Genomic DNA, 25,223 nt, shown 5'->3' on the forward strand with positions numbered 1-25,223 from the left:
TTCAAATGATGGTATAAATACATTAGCATATAACAAAATCATTTTAACCCCAAAAGGCGCAGTCCGTTTCCGTTTTTTCCACCAAGTGCAGTCCAATGACTGGTGATACACATAAGTATGGACAAAATTCTTTGATCCGTTTCTGTATATTCCTGCCGCGCGGTGCAGTCTATAATAATTTTGGGAAATGGATTGCTTGTTAATGACAAAATTACACGCATAATGCACAATGCTTGAAACCAGTACCTACCAGTTGAAGTAATTAGAAACCTTTTGAACCTGAGTTGAATCTTGCGATTACACTTAAAGATAGTAAGTAGCCAATAAAAATTCGCGGTGAGAAAATGAAGATAAATAAATAAAAACCACAGCACGCATAAAATGCTGCACTTCTTCTTCCTGTAAAAAACTTTTGCGTACATTTTTTGGGGCATATCCCTTGTTGCGCCACTGGACTTAATACCAAGAAGTTACGACACACAATCGACCTAACACGTTCTTCGCATCTTTCAAATTCATAGGACACATTCAAAATAATAAAACATCACTTCATACAAAAACTCGCCGATAAAAGCATTGCTAACGAAATATTACGTACAATGTTTGTAAAGAGTATTTTCTGAACTATATGTCTTCGCAGAAACATATTTCGGTACAACTGCAAACAGTTTTTCCGTCGGCGGATTCTGGATTTGTTTACAGATTATTATCAGCGCACAGATACATTGGTGCATAACCCATAACTTCTAACTGCTAGTCTATTTAACTCCCACGCCCAGTGATTACCAGCAAATTTAAATTATCGAATACACGCATTAATTTATTATTTTGTCGGTGTAGCCACGCATTTAGAATATGTGTTTTCGTGTTAATTGCTCGCATGCTACATTTTGCAATTTACATAATAAACAAAACACCTGCAACAGATACCACAGGCTCTGATAAAAATACAATTATTTTGGTTTGTTTGATAAAAAATGTATTGTCCGTAGTGAAAGTGTACTGCCGTCATATTTGATTAAATGAATACACTTGTTAAAATGCTAAATAACTTATTATATTTTATGTTTACATTAACTGCGTGAATATTTCGGATGAATCAATCAACACCTGCAAATTTTACGCCTTTTCTGTAGCATATGGAAAGCGATAACGTCGTATCACAGCGAATGCGCTGCTTTCCCGACGCCAGCGACCTCTGCACGCAGATACAGTTTTCCCGCCACGGTGCGGGTCCCCGCTAGAGCCTTTTTGAAGTAGAGACATCTGTGATCTAGAGCGCGAAGTGCATAACTTAGAAAACGTATGGAAGCTTTCGAGGTTTTCCGAAAGATCTACAAACGTAGTAAACAAAGATATAATTATCTTATTAGATTAATTTAAATTATTTTAATGTTATAATATTAGCCTTCGTGGATATATTTTTGATCGCAGATATTGATAAATTAGCATAAATCGTCCATTTTCTTATGATTTTAGTTGAGAAATTGCTTCGATAGACTCACGCATGAAGTGAGGCGTGGTTGGTCGCTCGCTGGCAGTTGGTAGGTCGAAAGGTTGGCTGCCCTGCGCCGAACCGAGCCAAGTAGTACGCTGGGAGGTAGTGTTTTTACGTGCGGGCGTAATGAATTGTCAAATATGTGATTAAATACCGCGATAAGTTTATCTTTATAGTGCCACTGGTTACCCCGAGAGATACGTGAGTACAGATAAAATAAGATATCGAGCAGGAGCGGTGCGAGGGTCGAGAGACAACAAAGTGCTCGCTTAGAGGCCAATGTCAAATGAAGCTGTATGGAGCAACCCAACTAGTGACTTACCATCTCCCTCAGAGTTGGGCGAGAGCCTAGACAATAAATCTGTTCTTAATGTCAATTACCTCATGTTAATACAATGGTTTATCACATTTCATTCACACTGACGATGTCATGTTCTGATATAAATGTAAAATAAGCCTTACCATTGTTTTCCGTTTCGTTTTCCCTGGTGAAATTGCCTCCTAGGGGTTGAGACTATTCGATGCTTTATTTGTTTTATATTGAAGAGCTGTCAACGATTATTATCAATTAATGATTAAAACGCTTTGTTTATAAGATATTTAACTTAAGTCCTGAATGTAATAATAATATTCGTAATCTTTTCCTAAAATGAGCAACCTGATCTTTTGTTCATCTCAAATACTAGATTAAAGTCTACGATTATTTGATAATTATTACTATCATTTTAACTATTCGCTATGTCTATGTGCCATGGAGCAGGTACCTACCACACTATAAAACAAGTCACGTTTAACATAATATATTATTATACATATTTATATTACTCCATCAAATTTATTAATTGATTTGTACTCTTATATGTAGGCAATTTCAGAGCAGATTCACTCGAAAACGAGGTAATATTTATTGTAATGTTTTGAGAAAAGTATTGGGGTTTAGCTAGAGGTTTAGAGACCCGCTGACGGGAGGTCCCAAGCTCAAGGCCATCCGAATGTTGGAATGTTTATTATGTACACACAATACACTCGCATACACAGGTAGGTACCAGATATTTCCCTTTTCATTCGTTCAGGTTTTCATGTTGGATTTTCTTGTCCAATTTATAAAATGCTAATATTTAGCAGGTTTCATTGGCGGGGAATGGAAAACACATAAAACGTTTCAACTCCAAACGAGAAATGTTTGATTATTCAAACGACTTATTTGTAATTCTACCTCTTTGTTATTAAAACGATGGAAATTAATTTTAGGTACATTTCGTTTGTCACAGTTCGAGTAGGTACTTACCTACTAAGTCTGGCTGTTTATCAACTAGTTGGAGCATTTTCATGCTTTATTTAGTCTTTTTATAAGCCCCTATACGAATACCTTTTCGGCTATGGTTCTCTTGAATAATGTGGCAAGTTTTTTAAAAAATGATCATTAAAAGATTAAATATTTGTGCGTGAACTTCGCAAAATAAAACGTACACACATTTTGTCGATGTTTGTTTCTTGCATAGATAGAAAAAGGCGGCTGGTGTTAATAGGAAGCTACAAGCCAAAAATGTGTATATTCTTTGTATACCTTATATTGTAGGTAATAGGCATTACCTACAATAATCACTTGAACAAATCGCTTGACAAACGGGATCTAAAAGCGTTCGATTTCAAGCAGAAAACTGTTTTTTATTTATTTTGTAAATAATTAAAATAATAATAAAAATAAAGCAAAAAAGTTAAGCAAGTAACTGTCACAGATAATCTTAAATATAATACTGTATTTTTTTTCAAGTAATTTCCTTTACTCGTCCATACATTTCTATTGACAAAAAAATATTTTTTAGTAGTTTAAATTTATATATTTTATCGAGTATTTTTTTTTTATTTATTTGTATTTTACTCAAGCGAAACGATAGGAAAACCTTCAATTTATCTAAAGCACATTTTTTTTGGTATTCATAATGTACACCAATTCGTTATACTGATTAATCAAAATAGTGATTTAGCATTAAGCTTCGCCTTAAGCAGGAATTTAAACCTTATTGCCATCTATCTAAGGAGTGTTATTGTCAGCAGCCCGATTCCAAGGATACCACGTCCATACCAGGACATGGTGCATCGCCAATATACATAATATAATACAATTTACCTGGCGCATTATACTATATTATACATTTTAACAAGAGTAGGTACGTTGGAGTGTTAATGTATTAAAACAAATTGAACTGGATATAAAAATAGTTATTTTTTTGTGTTTTAGACTATAGACGATAGCACTCGTTTTCTACCTAGTATATTATTATATTTAAAAAAATAAACCAGTTTTACGATTGAAAGTGCAAAAAAAAACTTTTTTTTATAAATTTACACAAAAGAAAATGATGCCATTAAACGTAAGGTAATTTCTATGAAGTGTAATATCCAATAGCGTTTTAGTAGCCATTATATAAAAATTAGGTCAAGTTGGGTAATATAATAAAAAAATTCTTTATGGTGTCTATAATTCATCCACAATGACGAGTTTCGCCGAAAGAGTGACATGTTTATTTATTTATCACTTTATATAGAAACGACTTGTACCCGGTGTTGTTGGGTGTTATCCTTAGGAGATAGCTATATACTATTCAGGACTTTTATGTAGGCCCTTTTGAGATATACAATTCCGTAGTACATTATTTTTACGTATCTCATAGCCAGCGTTAGCAATGTAAATCACCTGAACATATTTTTTACGACTTCACTACACAACATCATTTTCTCTACTTTCTATAAACATAATGAGCAACTACTATTTATTAATTAATTTATTTATTGCACCTTTACATGCGGTTTCACTGTTGAAATTTTAATTATTAACCTCACTAGGACTAGCCTGTGTCGAGGTTAATAGTTTTACAAAATAATAAACATAACAAATATGTTTACTGAAAGAACAATATTGTTGCATGAATAATGGGTACCTACCTACTAAGCTGAAGGAACCGATTTCTATAAAGTAGTAAACATGTAGGGTGAGCATGTGAAATAACATATTTTGCTAATAATTTAAAAGAACAAGATGAAATGTACAAGAAAAAAATTATAATATATATTATGCGTTTAATTTAGGACTCGGATACAAAAATACAATATATCCTGTCGGTGACTGAGTTGACATCACTTTTGGGTCCCATCCAGGCGTAATCTATTCAATTCCTCGGTTATCTAAGTCCTCCATCACAACACAAGCAACATTTTTCGCTTACTGTGGTGGTAGTGGGACATTTTCAATTATTGTCAGGTTATTTGTAACCCAGGAATGTTTGTCTTTCTTTAAAAAAATAAATAAATTCACACAACTACTACGAACAACTTTCCTTACTTATTTTTTAAACATTTTCTTATTATTTTTAGCAGTTGAATTAATATTTTGTGATGACAGGACTTTCTTACGGACAGACGCGGATTGTGACTTTGTTTTATACCATTTAGAGATTAGAGATAAATCAATATTATCAATATAAGCGCGTTTATTGCCCGTGGCGATTTCTTCGAATCAATCCATATTTAACATTTTTCTATGAATTATTAAATATCAGATACGTACATGCTAAGATTTGTGATTTTGTTTTCCATTGTTCCGAAACTTTAAAAAAACAACTACAAAAGGAAAAAGTTGGAAAGCTAACGATCAAGAACTTGCATATTATAAATCTTATTGGAATCTTTCGTATTTTCGTGTAGGTAATGTTATTTTTATTATCTCAACAGGTTGACCGGCCACCCAGGCGTCGTGAGTTAAATTCTTCGGCCAGCTTAGTTTATTCATAATTTTTTTATGACACACCCCTCAGCGCCCCTGTCTGTACAGTGTAAAGGCAGGGGAACGGTGACGCCATCCGGTTGGGTAGCGTTATGAGGCGGGTTAAGGTGGGGACTGTAGGACGGGATTTATTAATGCGGGTCTTGAAAAGTCCCATATTATATGAAGGAACAAAACAGGTAGCTCGTTCCATATACGAGCCTACTTACAGAAAAACGTGTCGAAGAAACTACCCGTTCTCGTGAAGCCAACATCAACGGTGAACGGTTTTACGATCGTATCCGTTCAGTTTTACGCACGTGCGCCGGTGAACCGGGAATCCATGCTGCTAGCTCCTTAGAGCAGGCTCCATTAAAATACCTGTAGAACAGATTCCGCACGCCCGCGTTGTGTCTGTGCATTAGAGATGGCAATCGATGTATTAGCAACGGATTTTCAGTCAGGCCGACCGCTCTCCTTTGCATAGAATCAAGTAGGTTTACCAAGTTTTTTGGGGATGTGGCTCCTTAATTCAATTTTTGGACGTAGGAAATTTTCAAAGAGTTTTGATGATTTTTTTATTAGTAACCCGGGAATGTTTGTTTTTCTTTTTTTAATAATATCACGCATACCAGCTCGGACCACGTGTTAAAATTATATAAAACATAAAAACTTTGTACAACAGCTGATAAGCTAACTCAATGAAACGGTTTTATTTATTCGTGTTTAACCAATCTAATTTTTTAGTAATTATTATTTGTTTCCTTGAGCACGTGCCTAATATAAACCATTATAAAAAATGCACTTATTGGTCAGGTCCAAATTATTTGCAAAAGTTGACAGCCGTGGTTGTCTGCCATGTTTTTAACAAAAAGACTGAACAATCGCGCGACTCGAAATCGCAGTGGAGTCTAGGTAAAACTGCCGGGAGTATTCTAGTCCAGGTTCCGGGTGCGGGTGCAAGTAGTCGATTACAAAAAAAGAGTAGGAGTGGGATCCGCTTCCCGCAAAGGACCCGGTTTCAAGAACCCATTACAGCTGAACTCACATAGCGGTGCGGATTACAGCAGATTTAGCTCGCGCAAATTAACGTTCGTGCAAGCCGTTTGCGCGGTATACCGTTTTGTCAACGTACCTGCTTACTTGTCCAAAATAGAGTTTGTGCAAATAAGATTGAGCGAGTAAATATTTTAGAAAAGTTTATTTCTATGAAGGTTTCGTAGTACTTAGTTGGTAGAGCAATAATGTAGTGGGACAGAACTGCACTCCCAGGAACAATGCACATTTTTTAGTGGTTAATTCCTTAGTTTATTATAAAATTCAAAAAAATATTTACTGCACAAAAAAACAGAGTACAAAGGTTATAGCTTATAGGTTACATCCTATTTCTTCCAGCTAAGCCAACAAATACACATTATATTACATACCCCAACAATTACATGTTAACAAATGTATGTAAATAAAAAACAGAGGTATTTAATTTATGTAAGGTATTCATTTAAGGTGTAGTGACATTTGTTTATAAGAAAGGTTTTTAGTGATGATGTAAATTTAAGTATGTCGGTTATTTGTTTGATGCTACGTGGAAGGTTGTTATATACTTTAATCGCCATGTAGTGTGTGGTCCTTTTTGAAATATAGTTTTGTTTGCCTTTGGGATTAATAAGTTTTCTGTGAACCTTGTAGCGTGTTTATGTGTAGAGTTTTTTTGTGGGAACTTTTCTGGAGATTATCGAACTAACAGGCATAACTCCATTATATATATGTCCGTCACTGTCAGAAGTTTGAGATTTTTCAAAATTGGTCTACATGAATCCCGGTGATCAGAGTTTGTAATTTTTGTAGGCACCTCTTTTGGATTATAAAAACATCTTTGGCGTTTACTGAGTTTCCCCAAAAAACTATTCCGTATTTTATGATTGAGTATACGTATCCATAGTATGCGGTGATTATATTATTACAGTTAGCTTACACTCTCCATTCCATATCTGAGCAATATACCTAATGATAGCACTTGATTGATTGATTCGTGGTGCTTCTACCTAGTGCAGGTGCTAGGCCCATTGGCCACCAGGTAGCCGAGGTATTGATTATAGCGTCAAGTTTTATTGACAGTTGGTCGCAGGGAGCGCGAAACAATACCAATTATTTTATCTTCACTCCATACCATTATTATAATTTACTAGTTGACACCGCAATGCTTCAACATTGCTAATGTCTTTCTCGGGTGACTCCGACTTATTCCACCATTCATTAATATATACTACAATGTTACTGTTAAAAAACTATATTACATCGACTTTAATTCTACTCCCTAACTCATTACTGTACAGAGATATCGCGTTAAGTATTCCTCGAGCGTCCCCGAATTCTTCTACAATTGAAACCACTATAAACTATATTACATCAACTTTAATTCTACTCCGTAACTCATTACTGTACAGAGATATTCCTCGAGCGTCCCCGAATTCTTCTACAATTGAAACCACTATAAACTATATTACATCAACTTTAATTCTACTCCGTAACTCATTACTGTACAGAGATATTCCTCGAGCGTCCCCGAATTCTTCTACAATTGAAACCACTATAAACTATATTACATCAACTTTAATTCTACTCCGTAACTCATTACTGTACAGAGATATTCCTCGAGCGTCCCCGAATTCTTCTACAATTGAAACCACTATAAACTATATTACATCAACTTTAATTCTACTCCGTAACTCATTACTGTACAGAGATATTCCTCGAGCGTCCCCGAATTCTTCTACAATTGAAACCACCATAAACACTCCTGGCACTTACATAAAAAACTTTTAAATTTTCAGCGATATTGGTCACTACTTATCGAGGTTTTCGAACGCAAACATACGCAAGAAGAATTATTATATATTAATATGCTATGCATCCCGTTATAACGGCATATTCATCAATATGATATACTTGGTGGATTGATAACGCTTTGAATGAAAACTGCAAGAAAATAATCATTAGTTGGGGATCCGCATATAAATCTAACCTTCTCCCAATAAGAGTCGTAAAGAGAATAATAATTAAACCATATTTAAAAAAACGATTACCCAACGGATCGCTTATTCAAAGAATTTCATGTACCTTAATTTAAAAATCTGCACATTAAAAATTCATAAATTCAAATCATAAAATAAAATGACAATACCACTTTTTAACCTAAAACCGAACTCTATTTAAATTTATTTTCTCATGCCCAAAATTAAATTACTTTATTTGCACGAAATTATTATACTTATTTTTTTTCTCACAAATAAATTATTATTTATATTTTTAACTGTTAAAAATACAGTTTTTATTATTAAGTCCCGTTAAACTGATTGACATCAGTTTGTCAACTGGTATGTTTAACATTTTTTTTTTAAATACACATAAAATTTTAACAAGTATACACATAATTACATTAGTACAAAAAAATTTTCACTTAACCTTTTTTTTAACATACATTTCTATCTGAGAGTCAATTCACAGCTTTTTATTGAGTTGGGTAACATGTTGTAAATTATATAATTGGAACGAAGTATTCTAGAGTTCTTTGACCTATTTATTCAGGTATCAGGGAACTACAAGTCCATCTTTGCAATTAGTCTTGTATTATGAACACGTGTCACTATTTTATTATGTTCAGATTGAGATGTATGCTGCCTCGCAATTTTAAGGCACAATATAGCACGAATAGATAAATTTGCATAATTGTATAGTAATGACTTTGGCACGTCATGTCTTTGTTCGTATTTAATTTTGTTTAATAATAATTTTACCAAAGAATAATATACATTTTGGACTGAAAGAAGATTTGTTTTTGTTGAATGTCTCCATGAAGTTATTCCATATCTTATTAGGGATTCCGCCAATGACAGGTATAGGTACTATGGAACAAAAAAAACTTCAATCTATAAAATTTGCTCATTATAGCTCTAAGCCGTGTGCAGACGTTTTGAATATGTAGGTATATCCCATTTAAAATTACAACCAATTGTTAGCCTAGATATACGCATTTTGAAACGAGTTCACTATTTTTATATTTGAGTTATGGATGCAAATAAAATCATGAGAAACAATTTTAGGAGTTATGGTGGTGTTATTGTGAGGAGATCTGATGTGCACAAGCTTCGTTAAAGGTAGGGAATAATATGGACCCTTGTGGTACGCCTGCGAAAACATTATTTTTTTATAATGATCGAAAACCACGTAAGACTTCTTCAATCGACTACCGGAAGAAACTTGAAACATTATTGACAAAATCCAAACGTAGAACACTGAAAAAATATTTTTAAAGTGGATTTAAAACTGTTTCCATATAATTTGATCTTAAAAATAACCTGTATCTCACTTATTTTCAATAAGTGACAATTTCAAATGTAAGGATGTCATCAAGTTACCTTTCAGCGCAATTTCGTCTCTTGGACAGTTGAAACGTTTCCGTTAAACGCCGATTCTTGTTACTTTTCAGCTTTCTTCACAATTTGTTTAAAAACTGAAACGGACTTAGAATCGGCATTTAACTGGAACCTTTTAACTGTCAAAAAAGCCAAATGGCGCTGAATGGTCATTTGATGACTTTGTCGTTTGTGAATTTTTGCGAAACAACGGGGCCTTAGTCATTTTTGTTGTTTGTTTTTGGGGTGTTATGCCGTTTTGCGCTAACTCCTTCTTTAGCCGACGTTTCGGACAGCGTTGCAGTGTCCATCATCAGGGCAGATCCCTGATGATGGACACTGCAACGCTGTCCGAAACGTCGGCTAAAGAAGGAGTTAGCGCAACACGGCATAACACCCCAAAAACAAACAACAAAAATGCTTTTGGCCGTGATAATCTAAAAACTTACGGAGCCTTAGTCAGTTTCAGCTTTTGAACAAATTTTGATCATCAGAAGAGGACAACCATCATGTTAAGCTTGTCAGATTAGGTATTACAATTTTATGGAAAGCTAAAAAGAATCTATAATCTGCGTTTAATGGGGACCTTGCAAATGTCAAAAAAACTAAAGGCTTACAGCATGTCTTATCTTATATGTCTACTAGATATTATTTTTATGGGACTTGTCCTTAAGACCACAGAAGCCCCATCGGCCGGGGTGATTCTTCTCGTAATACCCGGCTTACGACATTTTGGGGTGATCATTGTCATAATTTTTTTTAACGTTTTTATTTTGATTTTTAATTTTTGGAAAACAGAGAATCCAATTACATTAAGTACATCAGTTGAGACGCAGCCTTGTGTTTAAAAAATATACTCTTGAATGTATTCTTGAAGTCACTGAAATTTAACTGCAAAATGTCTAGCTCAGAATAAAGGTGGTTTATGAGTGTAGTCACTCTCCCCAAATACATGTTTGATTGGTTCTTCATCTTGGAAAAATAAAAGAAGCCTTTTCTGTTTAGCTCTGGTTAGTTATCGGGACATGAAGAGTAATACGTTCCAGAACATCAGGATTGCAAATGTGCCCATTGAACAGATTATGTACGCCTGTGCATTATTATGTGCAACTTACACCATTGCATCTTCTTTCCTAACGTCTAGAGTCTATTAGTCTAGACTTCTAGATGATCTAGTCCTGCCATTCCAGCAATAAATCCGATGGACACAACAGATGGTAGTACTCAGACTCACTCCAGCAAAGATACACGATACACGATTTATTGAAAATTTGGTCAAACTATCAACAGATTTTCTTTAATAAAAAAAACACGAATATTTTATGAGGATGTCGAACATGTGTTCATAAAAATTGTAATATTTTCGCATTTCATCGTTTTATTTATTAGGATAAGCGCAGCTGCAAGAACGCGTGTTCCGCTGTTTTCTGAATTTACTGATATTTTTTGTTGATGGGAAATTGCGTGCCATCACGTTTTCAACAGGATTTTAATAAATCAGCCGTACTCGTTTTTCTCCTATCGCATAAACCTTTTGCACCTTTTCTACATCATTTGAGTGTAGGGCATCTTCTGGTCCCCATATCCCCGAGCCACTTTCGAGAATGCTGCGAACCAAAGTAAAGTAAAGCATTTTTATGACTGCCGAATTAGAAAATAAATTAGTATTGTTATAACTCTTGAAATAAAACCTTCCGGGTCAACAAAACACTTTTTTTTTTTTTTTTTTTTTTTTTTTATTTATTATAAATTTTTAAAGATACAGGTATATGCAGTCCCACAAAGCTGTCACACATGACGGCTTGTCTGTAGGTTCTACAAATAATATATATAAAACATTTTTAATTTTTAATACATGTATGACACAAAATTATACAATAAACAATATCACAAAATAATATATATCAAAGTACCTACCTATATACAAATTATTTAGGCAGGTACGTTGAGATGTTCAGGAATACATCAATAATAATGTTCAGAGATACATTGATTCGTCGCTTATTAGCCAACGCTTAGTGTTTTTGGGGCAGGGTCTCTCATTATTCTGAGGTTTAAAATAATTATTAAATTTATTGAAAATCTCTGGTATTAAATATTTAAGCGTTCGGCTTCCATACTTATTTGTTACTCTTGGAATAATGAGGCCCTTATTTTCAGTGAATCTTGTTGTGTGATTATGCACCGGTTGCTTTTTATATTTGCTATCTCCCTCATTATCCATTATAATAATGTACCAAAGAAGACCCTTTATTGGAAGTAGGCCCTCAGAACCATACAGTAGTTTTAGATTACTTCTTTGTCTGTAGATATTCGGTGGTACAATTTTTTTTATTATAGCAATTTGTAAGTTTTGTATATATTTAATATGAATATTGCTTGAGTGCCCCCAAGTTCGTATGCCATATCTGAGTATGGATTCGACCATAGAAAAATAAATTATTTTAAGAGTACAATGAGGCAAAACAAATTTCAGTTTATAAAAATTACTTGCAAAAGATCGGAGCTGGTTACAGATTTTAGCCACTTGTTTATCCCATTTAAATTTATTGTCTACTATTAGTCCCAGATAAGTATATTCGTTAGTAAAGTCAATTGTTTCACAGTGGCAAATATTTTCAATTTTTCTATGAATACATTCAGAATTATGAGCAATTATTTTGGGTATATTCCATATTCCCAGGCTTGGTGATTTTACATACATACATTTTGTTTTTTTAACATTAATAATTAAACCAACATCATGAGCCCATTTAAGTAGCTCGTTAAAGTCACTTTGCAATTGTTGAATAGCTATGATAGGATTTTCATTGGATACTACAAGTGCAGTATCGTCAGCAAAAATGAATCTAAAGGCCTTTTTAAAGAGTTTTGACATAACAATAACATATATAATGTACAATTTTGGACCTAAAATTGATCCTTGCGGTACTCCTGATTTAATATGTCTTCCTTTACTCATATCATTTAAAATCTTTACGTTCATTTTTCTATTAGTTAAGTAGTTTTTAAAGAATGAGAGGAGTTTACCCCGGATTCCAATGTTTTCAAGAACCTTAATTAATTGTATATGGCTGAGAGTGTCAAAAGCTTTTGAGTAGTCAATAAAAAGCACCAGTACATGTTTTTTAGAATTAAGTTGAGAATTTATAAAATCAGAAAATTTTTCCAGCAATTTATCACAACTTTTTTTTTTCTGGAACCCGTACTGGCATTCATCTATAATATTCAAATTATTCAAATATTTATCTAAATTTATCGAAATATATTTTTCTAGTGCCGGGAGAATAGAAATTGGCCTGTAATTGTTAATTTCGGAGTGATCTCCATTTTTGAAAATAGGTCTTACAATGCTATTTTTTAATTCATCGGGGATGAGGCTGGTATCGATTATTCTGTTGATAAAGTGAGCAATAACAGGGCTAAGTAATTTGACATGTTTTTTAAATCAAACATACGAATTAGATCTATGCCCGGTGACTTTGAATTTTTCATACCTCCGATAATATATTCAATTTGCTTAGCATTAGCTCTAGGTAAGTACATTGAATGCGGTAGGGATTCTTGCAAGTGATTAGACGCTCGGAAATCACATTCATGTAACAACTTATTAACTCCTTCATCAAAAAAGTTAGCAAAATTTTCTGCCACTGCATCAGAAGATTGTGACTTTAGGAAATATTTAGATAAGACTTCATCGCAACCAGATTTATTTTTCCTACCCAAAATTGTATTAATTTCATTCCATGTTTTTTTAATGTTCTTGAAACAGTGATTAAATTTGTTATTATAGTATGCCTTTTTTGTGTTTAATATTTGTTTATTAAGTTTATTTCTATATTTTTTGAAAGAGATTTCATATTTTTTATTATTAGGCGTGTTTTTCCACTTTTTCCACATGGCATCTCGTATTAGAATACTTTCAGCGAGACTGTCATTCATCCAAGTTTTTTGGTTATTTCGAAATTTTTTTGTTTTTAATTTTGTAAAGGTACTTTTTTCATAAATATTTTTAAAAATCGATTTTAATTCTGCATAAATAATGTTTGGTTCAGACAATTTTAACATTGCATTCCAATCGGTGATTTCGATCAATAAATCAATCCTTTTGTCCGATAGTGCAGTGTAATACTCTTGGTGCGATTTGTCGACGGTACATTTATCATAGTAACAGAAGTTAATACTAGCTGCAGTTAGGTAGTGGTCAGCTATTATTGAATCGCATACGCATGAACTGATTTCGGTCGTCTCCTTCACTCTTACATAGATATGGTCTAAACATGAAGCCGTTACATAATTAGTCAATATCGCTTCTCTAGTCACATCATTTATACATCTGGTCATTCCAAAATGAGACATGAGGTTTTCATATTGCATAGTTATGGGTTCGTGTACATTTAATAAGTTAATATTCGTATCACCTAGAACCAATACGGATTCTTTTATATCAATATTTCCCAATATTGTCTCCAGCTCATCAAGAAATAATTTTTTTTTTGTATTTGGCGGTCTATATATTGCTAAAAGATGTAAGCGAATATGTTTGTTTACTGAAATGGTTCCGTAAACGCATTCAAAATTATTAGTCATAATATTTATTTTTTCAAATGTAAGGTGATCTTTCACGTACACAATAATACCGCCACCCGATCTTTTTGTTCGACAAAAATGGTACGAATTAAATCCCGGTAATTTATAAAGATTTATATTATTTTCATTAATAGACGTTTCGCATAGCGAAATTAAGTCGATGTTTCTCAAAGAGCTAGAAACAATTAATAGTAAAGTGTCCCAATATTTAGATAAAGATCGTATATTTAAGTTGAGGGCAGTTATTTTATTATTTCCTAACACATGTTTTTTTGTAGCCCAGTTTTCAAAAATTGACGTGCGTTCATAATCTATTTCTGCTGAATCAAAATCACAGTTCAAGTCACCCATATAGAATAATATTTTAATTGGCAGCAATAATATATAAACATGTATTGGGATTTATAAATATAAATACGATAGATACATAACAATATAGCAGTTAGTATTTCCGATATGTTCCAGGTTAGATTATAGTTTTGTACAGAACAAGGTAGGTTTACTAATTGGCAACAATAATTACATATTGAACTTTTTCTACACATACGAATACACGAAGAGTGCGCGAACATCAATATAATCATAGATTTCAGTATACTAGCGTTTAACACTGTGGCAATGGGATAATGCATTGTAACATAAATGGCAAAAATTTTCGGCAAGGATATGAAATATTTATGTCTCAATAAATTATATACATTACGATGCATAAATGAAAGTGATAATATGAAGTTAAAAAATGAAAAAATTGTGATTAGCATTGTAATTGTTTTTTAGAATTATAATACATACCTAATCATAGTCTATACGACTTTGAGCGATATGCATCATCTTTTTGTAGTAAGAACAATTAGTATTATTAGCTTTGTGATTGGTATTTAGGGTCATCTTGAATAAGGTGTTCTGATGTGCACAGTTACTACATTTTTCTTCAGTGTTTTTGTTAGGGCATTCCTTCCATTCGTGATCTTTTGCGCAATGTAAACACGTCGCACGTTTGTCCTTATTAAAACATTTTAATGCAGTGTGACCAAATTTGAGACAATGGTAGCATTGCGTCAAGGGGCTGGCATCTTCCACTCGTACTCTGCTAAAACCAATGTTAATTTTTTCCTTTTCCATGAGGTAAGACCTTACTGCTCCGCTGGTTTCAAATATATAATTAGTGAGTCCATTTTGGTTTTTTGGTTTAAACATTTTTATTAGTTTAATCGTGTTTTTAGTATCGCTATTCATGATATCTTTTATTCCATCGTTTTGTGTTTTTATTGCCTCAATTATGTCCTCTTCAGTTAAATCTACTTGAAGATTTCTTATGAATATTTTTGGATTTTTCTTTCTTAATTCCTCTGCAACCATGTTTTTTTTAAGGGTTTTATTGATTTCATCTGTCAATTTCTCTGCATGTTCTTTTGAAGGACAAGATATAATTAATTTAATTTGCGAGGCTTGGATTTTATTGTGATATATACAATGAGCTCTGGTGGGTTCTTTAGCAGACGGAAGAATTTTTTCTAGACCTCGACCTTAAGGTAGCAATACTATTTTTTATAGACCCAATCGACAGCTATGTCCATCTATGGTTAACATTTTTAAACTACTATCGAGTGCCATCTATAAGTACTTCTCAATTTACTCTCTAGGATATCACAGTTATTGTGTGATGTGAAATTAAGTTGGCGAAATGTTAAGAGGCACTTATATACAGGGTGTCCGGGGTGAAAGTGCAGTAACTCAACTTTTATTTATACTTTTCAGCTACAAACGAAAAATTTGCGCCGGCGTGTGCGCACTGCATTATTATTGCTTTTGGATCATTTGAAATCGACCGGCCGATCCTAGAACTAACTCCCGCTACCCCCCCTTCCCGCGCTTTACAGCTGGTAACAGAACAGCTGTGATTTGTTTACAGTGTTTAATAAGTTATTAATATTTTTTATGGTTAAAAGTGTAAATTCGTATTATTATTTAAGTGCAGTTCCCTTTGTTCTTCAAATTTTCATAAATTCATAAAACAGACGATTTTGAAGCGCATTGTTATAACTTCGAACTCTCGGCTTACGCGTCACTGGCAAATAATAAACAACGTTACCAGTCTCGCGCTCGACAAGCACACAGCGAATTTATCGGGTAATTGTGTACCTCCACTAAGGATTTTTAGTAGGTATGTCTTTTTGTATGGAAAAAAAAGTTATTTATCTTTTTTGCTCCTACCATCATGTAGAATCACCTCCCGAAGTTACTGCACTTTAACCCCGGACACCCTGTATAATGCACAAATGTTATTATACTTGTAACTTAAAGGTATCTCAATCTGGTAGGTGGTTACTAAATGCGAATACAGAGTTAGTTATTTTTTTTACATGCCACATCTTAAGTGTGTGGTTCATGTTACAAATTGGCGCAGGTGCACCAATGTCAACAACGTGTTCATTAGCCCGGAGTGAAAAAGGTCGAAAAAAAATTTTCTTCGAATTTCAAAAACCCTATATCATTTAATGTTGCTGTAGATAAATAGCTGTTGAAAAATATTTTTTATTTTTTTTTGACATATGATCTTCAGGTGGCGCAGAGGACCTGAAATTTTGAAAAAATGATCGATTCTAGAAATTTTTTAAAAATTTAAAACAAAATTATTATCATATTTAACTTTATTATTTGCATTAACATATAAGGAACATTAAGAATATATATATTTTTTAATCATTTCAGCCTTCAGTCGTGTCATATGCGTATGGGGTAGCTCCCTGAATTCCAGAGGAAAAGTGTAATTTTGTTTCAAATTTCGGCATTTCTTTTCTCGATTTTATTGTTGCTCGAATATATCCATCGCGTGCTGTACTTCCGCAAACAGCCAAGCTAGCTTCAGTGACCAGCTTCACACATCTCTCCACAGCCTGTTTTGGAGGTTTTGTTTTTATGGTGAACCATATTGGCGCATACACTTTTATCACAAACGTAGCAATCTCAACCAGACTATGAGTTGGAAACTTTGTTGCTAAATATAGTCTCAATATTCCATTTGCACAGGTTAGCCAACGAGAGTGTGCCAGCTTTTCTGGTTGCTTATTAGCCAAATCAGTTTTTACGCTGCCTTGTGTTACAGCTTGACAAATTTCATACAGATATTTTTGATCATTGCTTAGAATTTTCACGTCGATATCGGGTAAGACTGTCGCAATTTTATAAAATTTTACCACAGGGAGGTCTTCACAGTGCTGTAACATCTTGCCAATGACTCCTGCGAACGTATTGGGACCTGAAGTACTGCCATCCAAAGTATTAAAAAGATGACGCAGTGGTAATTCGTTGGCATGCAACAAACATATAAACCAGTGTAATGGTCTATTTAAATGTCTTTCAATCAATGCGATTGCTCCATTCTTGAAGCCCGTGTTTACAGCCGTTCCATCGCATCTAATGGCTACAATGGTTGACAAATCTCCGAAGTGCAAATTTAAAAATTCTACAATTGAATCCTTGATAGAATTAGCGGTTCCAGAAGGAGGCGCAACGTGGCCAATGTACTGAGAATCTGGCTCGGAGAGCAAAACAATATGTTCTTCAGTAATGGCTCTCCTGTGGTACTTGTTATCATGTTTTTCCTGCACAATGGTCTTGTCTTTCCGACCATCAAAATATAACCCACTTGTTTTACCGTCAGAACTCCCGAAGCTCGAAATCTGCCTTCTTTGCAACTCTTCTCGAACTTTTCGGCGCTCGCGTCGTAATTTACTTCTATCTATTACTTTTGAGAAATCTTGTTTAGAAATAAAACCAATATCTTGAAGAACTGCACTGGCGATGGTTGATGCTGATCTGTCGGAGACACCAGTCCTGTCACAGGCTGTCAATGCCTCATCTGATTTGTTTGTGATTTTGATGTGGATGGCGTAGAGTATGCCGGAAAAAGTGTATAAAAGTCTGGATCTTGATTGCTGTCTGATAATCTTACACTATCATCCGAGGTCTCTGAAGTCTCTGGTGAGGGGCTCAGAGGTTTCTCAACAGTCTGTTTTTGAAGGAATTTATTTTGCCTCATCAGTCGTAATTGCCTACGCTCCAAAGCCTTGGTTGCCACTATATCTTTTGAGCCGATATACATTTTGCGGCTACTTCTCTGATCTTGCAGGAATTCTAGCTCTTTCTTGGGTATTTTCACTAAACATTTACAAAAATCGACACAAATGCACTTGCAAACAGCAATATCAAAGAGTTTTTTTGTTGCATCTTCATAAAATTCAGTTTTCTTTTTAGGTACTCGACATTTCTTTAAGCATTTGTACTTGTGATAGTTTAGTTACAATTTGACGTTCAGTTACAATAGGAATAGACGCTTTATTCCACAACGTAATTAGATCAATTGCAATTATTTCACATATATCTTTCACAGAAGGATCTTTTCCATTTGATAACCACTGCAAGTCATTTCTAATCCACAAATAATACTTCATTACATCCGAATAAGTTGGCAACACATTGTCTTTTAATTTTTCTGGGCCACCAAATATAGAACACATAGAAATTTTTCTTGTTTTAGGCATATTACAAAGAAATCACAATCAAGTTTTCGCAGCTGTTCCAACGAACGTGCACTCCGCGCTAGTGTCTGTTAATTACTGATTGACTGCAACTGTTGTTACGCAAAATAGTGTCAAAAGGTGGGGGGAAGAGGGGTATGTTAGATGGCTAAAACTAAAATACATTTTGTGACGTTTAAGCTGGATTAGATGATGTGCTTGTTTACTAACAAAATCTGAAAAAACACAATTTTTTGTAGAACTTTAGGGTCAGTGCGCCACCTGAAGATGAAGTTGGAATTTGATGATATTTTGTGTACTTTATAGGGTACTACCAAGGCACCCATTGGTAGTATAGGAAACACGAAATTTGAAAAAAAGTTTTTTCACTCCGCCCTAGTGTTCATATCTCGGAAAATGTCATAAATGAATGACCGTTACATTTCATTTGTTCTCGTATCGCAACCCACGCGTACACAAGTACTGGATAATTATGTCAATAATTGATTATAACCGGTTCGTGCGTGTATAATTACTGGGGACGCAAACTGTACTATTATAACATACCTACATTGTGACTCCGCCTGATAATAACCCGTTATTTAAAGCCATACGCATGAGAAGAATAGAAAATACTCACTAATTTGAGTCCCCACTTCACATCACTTTAGGGGGCGGTTTGTTTAACTGACCGACCAGCTTTAGATATTTGGTTCTCTGATATCTGTTTCAACATATCTACATACATATACAGGGTGGCCACAGACCTGGAAAACCGGGAATTATCAGGGAATTTTACCGAACCGGGAATTAACAGGGAAATGTCAGGGAATTTCAAAATATTCTTAAAATATCAGGGAATTCCAAAAATAAAACTAAATTCGTTATTTACGATTTGTGAAGTCCCAAAGTTATGTTTTATTACTTTTACTACTTTTAAGAATAGAAAATGAATACGTTCTCATGAAATTTTACTATAACATTGATACTAGTAGTTCTGCGAACGCAGAACTCGCGTCCAACAAAGTGTGTTTGTAATTTTCTCTTATTTGAAATGAAATCCAAAATTTCCTCTGAAATTTTTATGTAGGTACTTCAATACATACCTACTCAATTGTAAACCATATTATATTTTACATAACTTATTTTTTTTAAATTTAATTAAGGAATTATGCAATTTGTCAAAAAGAACGTCACTATCTCAATGACAATTCTTTTTCCAAACTTTCTTCAGGCACCTATTAAAAAATGAAATTAAGAGAGGACAACGATTTCACATTTGAAAAATGAACTTTTTCTGTGCCATTAAAACGACCACCACCTTGAAACGGAAATGGGACGTACAAACAATTTTACGGATAGACAAATGCAAAATGGTTGAGTTAAAACAGGGATTTAAACTTCAAATATGTTACGTAGACATAGGTTTACAGTTTATCTCTTAGAATTTTTGACGACTGGCTGTCATAGTTTGGCAGAATGGATATTATTGTAATCAAGGAACACCCTTCTTCTGACACTGGATTGAAAAATGGTAGCTGTAAAAAACAGTGAAAAAATTAATAATAATGTCGGGGAATTGTAGTACTGGGAAAGTTGAGACGGTTGTATTGGTTGGTGATAGGAGGCAGGTAATATCGATGACAGGAAACCACAGCGTAGATTACATTGACTTGCACTGTATACCATAACTAAATCAGTACTCTTTGCTCTGCTCATACTAACGGTAATCCGATATCATTTGATGCAAAGGCGAGAAGAAGGATTACACAAAAACAAACATTTGATGCAAAGGCGAGAAGAAGGATTACACAAAACAAACATTTTATGCATAGGCGAGAAGAAGTATTACACAAAAAACAAACATTTGATGCAAAAGCGAGAAGAGGGATTACACAAATATAAACAAAAAATCAACCCTTAAAAAATAAAGTTTTTTTTCAATGATACTTCTATTTTATAATGTCTTTTTTTGGTTTGACTAAGGATTGAACCTTACTACCTAGGAACTGGAGTAGAATCACCCCCAAGTTAGTGCGCTTAACCCCTATACATCCTGTATAACAGCCAAGTCACAAGTGTAGACTGTTGACAATGGCTACAACTACCCTGACAAAACATTTAACAATTAACACATAGAGCCGTTTTTTAAAGTATTCCAGGACCGTAAAAAAGATTTCAGATAAAATTAATAAACTTTTAAAACCTCATTAGGTTCAATATCATTCTTTGTCCATGCTACTTATCTGGGTTATAGAGATAGAGTAAGGGAAATTTTTGTATCTTTCGACAAACTTAACAATAATTATTATCATTTTAAATAAAATTATATCCATACGCGCTGTGGTGCGTGGAAATCGACCATGCAACCTTCCAACTTCGGTGAAATGCGTAGGCATGGTCTACGCCGTAGAGTCTACGGCGTAGACATTACATCTCAGAGATTTGTTTAGATAATATTCAATTCAAGAATGAACATAAGAAACACATCTTATAATTATAAAAAAAACATTCTCAATAATACTTGATCTCAATAGGTTAGTGTACATCAATTTGTAATTGTAATTATGCATTGGTATTAATGTTTCCTTTAGTATTTAGTATGCTTGTATGTATTTATATACAAAAATTAAATACAATTTTTTTATTATTGCTTCTACATATGAATAATCACAATCGTGAGATTTACAAACAAAAGTAATTTTACTTCTGAAATACAAAAATGATATCTAATAATGTAGGTACTTGTAGTTACCACTAAATTTTAACCTACACTTATCAAACAGTGAAAATGATGTATTTTTAAATTTTGTATTTATTTATTGGCTTGCCAACAGAATACATCACGTAATTTTTACAGTAATTTACATTTATACATGGTTATAATGATGTTTCTAATTATAGGTGAGCACAACATTCATCTCAATATTTGTGTGTAATAGTAATTTGTTAGTTACAGTAATAATCTAATAATTTAATTACAAGAATGTATATAAAAACAAGGAGGATCGAAATCAATTATTAGGAAGAAAGATGTATACATACTTACAAATATATTATACATATATACGATGTGTACACTGTACGCATATTGTATGCAATCATGTACACACACATGCACGCACAAATACATATATTGAGGAGCTAATGCATAAGTAGGTGATTGGTAAAGAAATTGAAACAATGAAATAGCTCTAAGCGAGGAGATAATCACTTATAAGTATGTGTAAGTTCTTTCTGAAGGTATTAATTGAGTTTGAAAATATATCTAAGTCTAGAAGATTGCAGTATCTATTATACAATCGAGTCATTCTCGATGTTGGTTTGAAAAAACTTGATTTACTACGACAAGTACCAAGTATTAAAAAAGTTATGTAGTGTACCGTACCTACACTATGTAATCTTTTCGGTGGATTACTTAGTTTTAGATAAATTTAAATGTGATAAGTCAGAACCTTCTTTCATTGGATTATTTCCTCTAATTTACCTGAATATTCTGAGGAGAAATCCTTTTATAAAATTATATATTTTTTTATAACATATTCCTCAAACTGTTTAAGTCGTATTGGACGGCGCATATACGATTCAGAAAAATTGGTTTGGGTTTTCATTAGCCGGAGTGGTTTGACATTCTCCCGCCAATCCACCCCCACCCACCCCTTACAGGTTCCGCCGCTCCCAAGACGAGAACCGCCATACTTGCCTCAGTCTCGTAACAAACCTCCCCTCCTCAACTGCCGGGGGCCAGTGGAACTGTGTCTTCCGCAAATATACTATATATTAATTTAAATAAATTGTGAAATAACACAATATAATCAATAAAATTTTCTTGCGCACTTGGATTTGAACCCGCGACTTCCGGAACTCTAGTCGAGAGCATTCCCCATCGACCACGGTTGCCGTCAACCTAACCTGATAGATCTTTTTTCATTAAACAGCCTCCGTTGTCGAGGGGTAATTCTCTCGACTTATGGCGTGCTCAAGTAAAGTTTATTTAATTAATTTTTGTTATTTTACAAATTACTAATTAAAAATACTATGTACTATATTACGTACGTTCCAGAGTGGAGGATACTCTCAGTATCGCCCTGGTGTAAGATCACCATTCAGAATTGAAACGTTGATTGAAATGGCTACCAATTATTATCATTCCCATCTCCTGCCCCTCCCCGCTACCTTCAGCCTCAGAACATACCCCAATTGAGGATGCCATAGTCTCACTGGCTCCAGGCGTTTGGAATGAGCTGCGACCCTTGTACGGTTTCACATAAAACAAAAAAACAACACGACTGAACCCATATCATTTTTTTTTGTTTTTTTGCTAACCTGTGCGCAAGCACTGAGGACTCCAACTTTTGTTAAAGTTAAGAAAAAAAATGCTCTTCAAACACAGCAAACTTATTTTGTATCGAAAATTTAATTTAAAAAAAAAGTTTTAACCACTGTAAATGTTTAGGTATAACCGACATGTTTCTTAAGCAATCAGGGTTCAAACAAACACAAAACCATAGTTTTGATGGCATAGAGAGTTTACACTATAAAATCAAAAGTATCTAGTTAGATTATTTTTGAAATTAGTAAGGATGTTATAAAGAAGAATTTAAATTACTTTTTGAATGACACTTTTTTAAAATTTGTTTGAGCATAACAAAATATTCGAAAGAACATCACAGGGGTAGGCAGAGAGGACGGACCGCCAAACAACTCGGTCTTGGCACACACTCCTTGCCTTATTCACATTCATACACGCTCTTCTATTATTCTGACTCTTGGCATGGCCCGACTCAAGTATCTGATTCACTTGGTCGTGCCATGTCAGGGGTAGGCAGAGAGGACGGACCGCCAAACAACTCGGTCTTAGCACACACTCCTTGCCTTATTCACATTCATACATGCTCTTCTATTATTCTGACTCTTGGCATGGCCCGACTCAAGTATCTGATTCACTTGGTCGTGCCATGTCAGGGGTAGGCAGAGAGGACGGACCGCCAAACAACTCGGTCTTAGCACACACTCCTTGCCTTATTCACATTCATACATGCTCTTCTATTATTCTGACTCTTGGCATGGCCCGACTCAAGTATCTGATTCACTTGGTCGTGCCATGTCAGGGGTAGGCAGAGAGGACGGACCGCCAAACAACTCGGTCTTGGCACACACTCCTTGCCTTATTCACATTCATACATGCTCTTCTATTATTCTGACTCTTGGCATGGCCCGACTCAAGTATCTGATTCACTTGGTCGTGCCATGTCTTCCTCGGGCGTCCCCGACTTCTGCTACCATTCATATTTGCATCGTATATTTTCCTTACACTCCTTTCTTCGCTCATTCGATCTACATGCCTAAACCATAATATCTAATAAAAAAATAATATCTTAAATTAAAATATCTAGCTTTGTCGCCTAATCGTTTATTATCGTAAATGTTGCCATGTTCCAGTAGCGGAGAATCTAATGCTGCGTATACATTTGCGAACCGAAACGCGAGCCGATCCTCGAATTATGGAAAAGGAACGAAGCAAACGCAAGCGGCGTTTCGCGCCATTTGAAATATGTAACGTTTGATAATTTAGTCGGAAACCATTTTTGAAATTCATTTTGTTTTTTCAAAAATCGTTAAAAATGTGAGGAAGATATAAAGTTTTATTATTCTGATTCTGATTATTGTTCTAGAAATGTGTCATTTTAATATTTTGATTTGAAAAAACCCGCACATTCTGAAACGGTTCCAACTGGCTACATCGTCATTATGACATAGAAACCGCCCGTGTCTTTTCATGCTGTCTCCAACGTAGCCCGGGGTGAAGTCAACGCCGCCGAATTCACAAATGAAAACGAACATGGCATCATTTTGGCGGCAATTTTAAATTGCCTCATTTTAAATCGTTATTGAAAAAATATTTCTAACACCTTAATTATTGTAACTTTTATATAAATTTTGTACTAAAATTTTCAGCGGTTTTCGGGTTTTTAAAATTTTATAAAGGTCTTCAAACCGAAAAACAATATCAGCAGTTGGTTGTTTTTTATCTAACCACTCAGTACTCACACTGAAACTGTTTGTAAAGGCCGTTTCCGTAGTTCTGTGTCGATAGCCCTTTGGCTCGCCATAATGAGTTTCACTCCACAATGGGCCTGCTGATTGGACCTGGTGTCGTTTTTAGTTCCTACATGAGATGCCCCAAATCCTAGGGCCCGGGGCGCGAACCCTCCCCTACCGCGGCCTGTGTACCTAGGGCAGTTGTCGCAAACTGCAACTTGCGAACCACATGCGGCTCTTCGACGAATGATGTGTTTAAAATAAATTTTATTTTGCTGATTTCTAATAACATTTCATCGTAAATAAAATAAAAATTTCAATTATATCTTTCTGGTACATATCTAATATTATTTGCTATCAAGAATTTTTACATCCACAAGTGCGTAGCTTGAGCTCGT

The 25,223-nt window shown here is 34.4% G+C and overlaps 1 protein-coding gene across 2 annotated transcripts in view; it reads left to right on the forward strand.

Annotated features, from left to right (window-relative positions):
* Positions 1-1,542: 1,542 nt before the first annotated feature.
* Positions 1,543-25,223, forward strand: part of Gdap2 (ganglioside induced differentiation associated protein 2) — a 213,550-nt gene continuing 189,869 nt past the window's right edge. For both annotated transcript variants that reach the window (XM_089632502.1, XM_089632499.1), the window contains exon 1: positions 1,543-1,699. The gene's annotated coding sequence lies outside the window, so the exon portion shown is untranslated. The remainder of the gene's footprint in view (positions 1,700-25,223) is intronic.

This window comes from Hesperophylax consimilis, chromosome 6 (genome assembly GCF_061612785.1).
Source record: "Hesperophylax consimilis isolate HC1 chromosome 6, BYU_Hcon_1.0, whole genome shotgun sequence".
NCBI lineage: Eukaryota > Metazoa > Arthropoda > Insecta > Trichoptera > Limnephilidae > Hesperophylax > Hesperophylax consimilis.